Source organism: Tamandua tetradactyla, chromosome 22 (genome assembly GCF_023851605.1).
Source record: "Tamandua tetradactyla isolate mTamTet1 chromosome 22, mTamTet1.pri, whole genome shotgun sequence".
In the NCBI taxonomy this organism is placed as follows: domain Eukaryota; kingdom Metazoa; phylum Chordata; class Mammalia; order Pilosa; family Myrmecophagidae; genus Tamandua; species Tamandua tetradactyla.
Genome location: NC_135348.1, coordinates 29,244,708 through 29,252,735, shown reverse-complemented (window position 1 = coordinate 29,252,735; position 8,028 = coordinate 29,244,708).

Sequence of the window (8,028 nt, the reverse complement as noted above, 5' to 3'; positions counted from 1 at the left end):
GTGTGTGTGTGTGTGTGTGTGTGTGTGAGATGGGACAGCATGCAAATGCTCAGAGCTTGTGCTGAGACCTTCAGTGCCAACTGGCATCAGGAAGGGACATATGCAAAATCGCACTCCACATGGCCTCTAAATTTAGATAAGCTGTCAATATCCTACACTAGGGGGACCTTCTAGCTCCGAGCTCTGGTTTAGGGCTTAAAAACGGAAGCCAAGTTTAGCCTGTTTGAAAGCACAGGCGGTTAACAACGCCGCCCAGAAGGCTGTCAGATAGCAAGTACACTGTTGACTGAATGCAATGGAGACCCCACCAGTGTCACCAAAGAAATAACTCAGATCAGTGCCCTCCCTCTCTGCAATCCTGCACCCACCAACAGAAGCAGAAGTTAAATGGGCAGGGGCCTGGAGGACTGGTCCTCTGAGTTCTCTTCTTTCTGCCCACTCCAACCCTCAGTAGCCAACACTTGGCTGACGTGCTGCATAAATGTTAAGAGTAAAGGCCAACCAAAGTTTGACATAGATGGAAACCCAGACTCCATTTAATCCAGTTAAGTGTGTATTCATAGTGGGGAAGAGGTGGCTGGAGATGAAAAAAAGATATTGTCAGCTCAGTAAGGATCAGGATGGCTATGACGAAAAGTGTAAACACCTTCTCTGTCTTAGAGATGTGCTCAAGAATGGACCAGTGGTTGGGAATGCTTGTCGGCTGATGGGGACCAGCTCTACTCAGCTCCACCCTGGCAGATCATCAATCTAGTAATCATTGCTCTATTTTTTTCCCTGCCCTATTTATTCCTATTGCCCTATTTTTAAAATTATTTTTAAATTATGTTGCCCGTCGGTAGGGAATTTTTAAAAAGTAAAACGGGAGTAGGACAGAAATTTGCTTCTTTGATACCCTTGCTATGTAGTCCCCAAGCAGAAGGAATGCCCTTCAAAAAGACATCAGCTCCTTCATTAATGTCCTACCTGTAAACCAGGACTAATGCTAGTATCTCCCCTGTCAGGCTGCTGTGAGAATTAAGTTTGTAAATACATGTAAAATGCTCAGAAGAGTACCTAAAACTCTCAATAAATGCCAGCTATAGGTACCAAAACAAGTCTAGCAAGTCAAATCAGTAGGGCTGAGGGAGCTAAGAAAGATTATTTGGTCTTCAAAAACTCTGTTGTAGGGTGCATAACTATTTCATTTTTAGGAAGAGCATGTCTCCTTTTCCAAGATCTCAAGCTCCTTAGTGAGGGGTGGGGTCAAGAGACCCTCGGTGGGCCTTGGCAGCCACCCAATTCCATCCCCAACTCAAGAGACAAGGAAAATGTGAATGCAGCGAGGTGAACTCGGCTGCTGCCAGCAGGTGCCTGGGGAGGCCTCCCTGGCGATCATGCTAGGAAGCCCCCGGGGCCCTCGAGAGGAGACGGTCCGCTGTCAGCAGCTGTGACCACCTGTCCTGGAATTTCTGAAAATCCTTAGGAAGCATTATAGATGCGCTTCAGCTCGCAGGGCAGACTCGGAATTTTAATTCTAGGAAACTGTTTTAACAGTCCATTCAGGAGAAAGATTGACAATATCACAGGTGGAGAAAACTGCTTCATTATTCATCCTTACTGGGAAGACAAGTCATTTCAGCCTGACGAGACAAAAACGAGAAGAAGCAGAGAGAGAGAGAGCAAATGAGATAAAAAGACAGAAAGGTGGATGGATGGATGGATTAGATAGATAGATAGATAGATAGATAGATAGATAGATAGATAGATAGATAGATAGATAGATAGATAGATAGAGATAGATAGATAGATAGATAGATTAGATAGATAGATAGATAGAGATAGATAGATAGATAGATAGATAGATAGATAGGTAGGTAGATTAGATAGATAGATATAGGGACAGAGAGAGAAATGCAGATGATAGAGATACTTACAAACATGCATACATATATACATACATGCCTACATATACACATCCCCAGGCTACTGAAGAGAAAGGTAGAACAAGAGACACACTAAAACAGCCTTTTTGTTCCTTACTGGAGAAACATAATGGCATCTAGATTCCAGTCTGTACATCATCTCTTAAAAAGCTCATTGAGAAGTTCGGTCATGATCCTGTCCTTATCCCAGAGCTCTTGGGAAACCTTGCCATTAACTCTTACAATTGCTGCACCTGCTCATTCACTCCTGGGAAAATGTCAAGATCTTTTTCCTTTTGTGGAACAGAGGCTACGGTGAAGGCACTTTTTTCTTTTTCTTTTTCTGAGACTTTTTTTCAGAAGATTTTTTTTTCCCTCCTACGATTCCAGAGATTTTATTTTAGACCACAATGGAAAGCACAAAGAGGCATTCAGCTCAGCCTGCAGATTGCTAAAAAAACCCTTCACATCCCACGGAAATTAGAGAGGCAGCCACACTCATCAGCAATAGTGTATAAATTTGGAAGGAGTGATTTTACAGAATCAGACCATTTTAGGTCGAGGAGAAACATTAGTCCATTCTCTTCATCCTCTTCGTCTTAAAGACGAGGAAATGGAGACACTTGGGATCTAATGGCTGACTACTCGGTGCCTCGCTTTCCCATCTGCAAAGCGGAAAGAACGCAGCAGGGTGGCTGAATGAAGACAGCTTGATCTTCAGGGCAGGTGCTACCAAAGAGTTTGTCTCTGTGGCTGGCCCTGAGCCTCGGCTGCCTTTCCATTCTCCTGAGCAGAAGCAAACTATCCCCATGACCCCTGATCCCAGGCCTTCTTCATGCCAGTTTCCCAAGAAGTAAACCCAAGGAGATGGGCTGACTGGCCCCAGGCCACCCAGTGACTCCGGTTCTGAGTGTTGCTTACCCAACAGCCACACTGACACACACCTGTGGTGGAGGATATTCCTTGCAGCTGTTTGGGAAGCAGCTTTGCCAAAATTCTCAGAAAATGCATGGGAGGAAATGATCTTCCTGGTCTGCGGGTGGGTGTTGTGTCTCTTATTGTCTCCATATTTTGAAGAATTTTCTTTCTTAAAGACGTGATTCTATAAGACTACTCCTGTGAGGGGCTGGGGAAGGGGAAAGCAGGGGGAAAGAAAACTGAGGGGAAAACAGTACAAGATTCCAGTAGCCATGTTTCTTGATGATGATTGTGTAATGATACAGTCACAATGTGACTGTGTGATTGTGAAAACCTTGTGTCTGATGCTCCTTTTATCTACCTTGTCAACAGATGAGAGGAACATATGGAATAAAAATAAATAATAGGGGGGAACAAATGTTAAAATAGATTTAGTTTGAAATGCTAGTGATCAATGAAAGGGACCAGTAAGGGGTATGTTATGTAAACATTTTTTTTTTCTGTTTGTTATATTTTTCTGTTGTCTTTTTATTTCTTTTTCTGAATTGATGCTAATGTTCTGGGAAATGATCATGATGATGAATATGCAACTATGTGATGATATTGTGAATTGCTCAGTGTATGTGTTGGGAATGTTTGTTTCTTGTTAATTTTTTTTAATTAACAAAAAATTTTTTTAAAAAACAGCACAAGAGGAGGCCCCTGTGTGCAAGAACCTGCCCTGGTTGCTGCTCCAGGATGAGCTGCCAACGGGAGGCCTGTTAGGAGAGCATGGCAGTTTGGGTGAGGAGAAGCTCCTGGGAGCTGAAAGAAGGCAACCGAGGCACCCTTGGGGAAGGATGGCCTCCCCCAGTGGGGCCAAGTAATCTCAGGAGGGTATTCGCCTCAGCTGGCAGTGAGAGGAGACGATGCCAAGAGAAAACCATCATAGGATCATGCCAAAGACCGGCCAGTGAGGAGGCAGCCTGCAAATGAGGGAGAGGAGAAAGCATGAGGGAGAAGAAGGCTGGCCCTCCAAGGTCAGGGGCCTTCCCGGAAGACTAAACAAAGAAATCCCCTTAAAGGAGTTTTAGGTGCCAATTTAGGAAATGTCAAGTTTTCCCGGGGAGAAAGGTTAACGGCACAGTTATCTGGTCTAGAGCCTGCGTGGTCTCAGCGGGAGGGAGGAGGATGGCCTCGGGGTGGCTTGATGCCGCCCAACTCCAGGACAGATTCTGGGTGAAGCCCCACTGCCAGAGAATGTTAAGATACCCGGAACCTTTGCACATCCCGTGGCAGGTTTGTTTTGCTTGTTCTGTCCCCGCCTGGATCCCACACACTGTAAGAAACGGGATGTGAAAAACCTAAAGAACCTCCTACCCTCCTACTTGACTTGAATTTAGAAGAAGAAAAAAAAACCAGGAAAGAGCAGAAAGATGACAGCTCGGGGAGTGTGGGGTTAGGCTGGCCCTCCAGAGCTCTGTACGTGGCAAGCAGTCCTGTGGCACGAGGAAGGACAGGTGGCGAGCACCCAGCGGTGGGCTCGACTCTATCCCCACCCGTGGGAGTGGGCAGGTTGTCTCGCCTCTCTAGGTCTGTTTTGTGGCCATTAAAGGAGGAAGGGACGAAGTCAGCACCAGGGTGGTAGCCTGTGGGAGCAGTCAGCCCAAAGTGAGGGAATGCACCAAAGGGTGCATTCTCTGGAGAGAATTTTAAACAATAATAAAACCAACCTGTTCCTTCTGGGGTTTTTTGTTGTTGTTGTTTGGTTTTTCATTTGTTTTAGGGCCCACCCGAAATCCAGGAAGACCTCATTGAGATTTGTAACACAATTATCTCTGCAAAGATACTATTTCCAAATAAGGTCAAATCCTGAGGTTATAGGTGGACGTGAATGGGGGACGGGGTGCACTGTTAAACACACTACAAGAGAATTGCTGAAAACAGAGAGAAGTTGTAGGCTGAGTGATGACCCCCAGGACTGACCTGGACCCTGTACGTGTTAACACATCTAGCAAAGACTTTGCACATGTGATTAAGGATCTTGAGATGAGGAAATTATTCTGGATTACTCAGCAGGGCCCTAAATGCCATCACAAGTGTCCTTATCAAAAAGAGACAGAAGGAGAATCAACACAGACTGCAGAGAAGGCGATGTGGCTGCAGAAGCAGAGATAGGAGTAATGCAGCCACAAGCCAAGGAATTCAGGCTGCCAGCAGAAGCTGGAAGACTCTAGGAAAGGCTTTTCCCCAGAGGGACCCTGGCTCTGCTGACACATGGATTCCAGCTTAGTGAAACTGGTTTCACATTTCTGGCCTCCAGCAGTGGAGGAATGCATTTTTTGTTGTTTTAAGCCACCAAGCCTTTGGTAATTTGTTACAGCGGTAACAGGAAACTGAAGCAGGTAGTGAGGGGAAGGTGACTGCAATGAATGGAGAGCAGCTTCTTCCCAGGGGATTATGGTCTCTACAGAAAGGACTTCCTGCAGTTCCAGGGACCTCAGGCAACCTGCCCCTTCTCCCTGGAGCCCAGCATTCCAGAACTTCTGAGGGAAGCAGAAGACATGAGACACAAAGCCTCATGGACACAAGGTGGACATTGGCTTCAGCAGTGCCAAGCTCCCCAGGTAATCTCCGGCAAACTCTGCCTCCAAGAAGGTGGGACAGTCCACCACCGTAGCTGGCGCTCTGGGGCACCCAGTGTGGACGAGCCACCCAGGGAGTCCCTGCAGTGTGGAGGTGGGCCATAGGCCAGGATGTGTAGATCCGAAAGCAGCCCCTGGGCCATTCCTGGAGGCCCTGCCCCCCTTGGCCTTGCGTCTCGCGCTTTCGGTCTGGACTGAGCCTCTGGTAAACAGTCTCTGCATGCTGTTCAGATGGCAGATCATTTATCCACTGCATGAAGCATTTCACTGGTGACCTACTTTCTCACTCCGCATCTCCCAGAAGCCAAAATCCCTGCTTAAAGTGAAAGCGGAGTAGAGCCAAGAGTCCAAATAAATGGTTCATGTTGTATGCCCAAATGGGCAGAACTAAATAACCATCTCATCTGGGTTCCACTTCCTCCTTAAGAGAAGGAAACTTAAAAAGCAGTAAAATGCCATGTGAAGGAGGGATTAATACCAGCTAATAAAGCGACTGAAAGTGGGAAATGCCTCCGTAGCATATCCCACGTGTGCTTCATGTTTTCAGTCTGCATGCTACCAAAAAAAGCCCTATTGATAATGAATTTATATAAATCAAAACATGGCTTAAATATATTGAGGGAGAGTTGCTCACTAAGGAAATCTCCCCGTGAATTCTTTCATAATGTGAAGACTTCATTTTTAATTTATTTTTGATGAAAATCTGGATTCCTCCCATCATATTTGCTTAAGGAGAGGTACAGATTTATAAGTACAAATTCAAGTGAGTTCTGCTTCACTGCCAAGGTTAATTGCCATCCTCCTTTCAAGGAAAGCTAGGATTCTAAGCCTCCACTGTGCCACTTTTGCAAGCATCGACTTGTCCGGCCCTAGAAGGGTCCACATAGTAATTTCCACATCTTACACCCAGGGCAGAGAACAGGATGGTCACTGAGTTGGAAAAGCATCGAGGCTCCCACCGAAAGGGCCTGATTTTTGAGGGGAAGGGAGGGTAAGGTTTTAGTAAGCAAATAATTAAAGGTGATACTCATTTTTTTAGCAAGAGAATACATTCAAATACTGTAATTCTATAATACAACTAGTTATGGAAATAGGAGAGAGGGAAAACAAGGGGCCTGACAGAGAAAAATAAGCAGAGAGGAAGAAGGAAAAGCAGTATAAAGGAAATCAGGGAGTTAAGGGAAGAAAATTAAATATTGGAGAAAGAGAGAGACAATTATGAGGAGAAAGGGAAACAGCGAGTTGCAAAACTTTAGAAACCTTTTTGCCCCTTGACTTGTAAATTAAACATGATCCCCTGGATAAAACCTCTTCTATTCACACAGCGCTTTACAGTTTCCAAGCAACTTTCCCTTTTGTCACAGTTGTGTGGTTTGAACCTCACAACGTCAGAACCAGCGCGCCACTATTATTCCCATTTTAGAGACGGGTAAGCAGAGGCTCGGTTTGCTTCCGGGCCCCACGTGCAGCCGAGGGCGCCGCGCAGTGAGGATGCAGGCCAGCTGATGCGCAGGGCGCGCTTTCCTCCAGCTCTCCTCCTCCAACGCGCACCCCCGGAATCCTCACACCCAGGCAGCTATTCTGAAACCACTCCCCATCCTTTCGTGCTAAAATAGTCTCCTAGCCTGACACAGAGACTCCAGGGTCCATCGGGATTTGGCGCGCGTGGGTATCGAGGCCCCGGCCGCCGCGGTTGGGGAGGGGAGGGAAAGCAGAGGCCTCCGCCCGGGGCAGCCCCGCAGAGCCGGGTGCCTGCACCCTCGCTCTCCTACGAGAAGCCCAGGGCACCCCGGACCCCCTCATGTCCCCGACCCCCCCCCTCCCCCGGGGTCTTTTTTCATCCCCTCTGCTTCTCCAGTGCGGATGTCCTGTACCACCACACACACACACACACACACACCCCACAGCGTGTGCTGGTAAATATTTCACGGCCCACTCTCCAAACCCAACGAAACAAAGCAAAACCGTGATTCATCCAATTCGCCATTTCACTCCCACATTGGTTGATTTCAAGCTAGCCAGCCTAACACACACGGAGTTGGGAAGAGAAAAGCAGTGGCAGTGCTAGCAGTGCTAGAGCAATTCCCCTGTAAAGGCACAATAGATGCAAATAATTAGGAAATGGTGAGTTCCGAATACTCCTTACCCTTGTGTCTAATATAATTTAATTATAAGTTTATAGCGTTTGCTTTTGAATAATCATGGCTGTGTTTAACAACCAACTCACACATTTCCAGAAAACGTAGCCATGGGCTCTCTAGAGCCTGTAGGAGCAGGCTGCAGCGAAGCCGGGCCCCCACCCGCGCCCCACCCCTGCCCCCACCTCCGCGCAACTGCTAATCGGTGGCATTTTTTACGTAACTTCTTTTTTTATGTAACTACAATGATTGGATTTCAGGCAACTTTATGGATCAATGAAGTAGATGTTTCTTGATTTCCTCTCGAATTATAAGTGTCTTTCAGTAAAGGACTCTCTGACACCAGAGTGTCCCCTGCACTATATGTCGACTGGAGCACACACACACAGACCTGACATGGATAAAAAGCGAAAAATCCAGTTGTTTGGGCTACACAATGCCAAA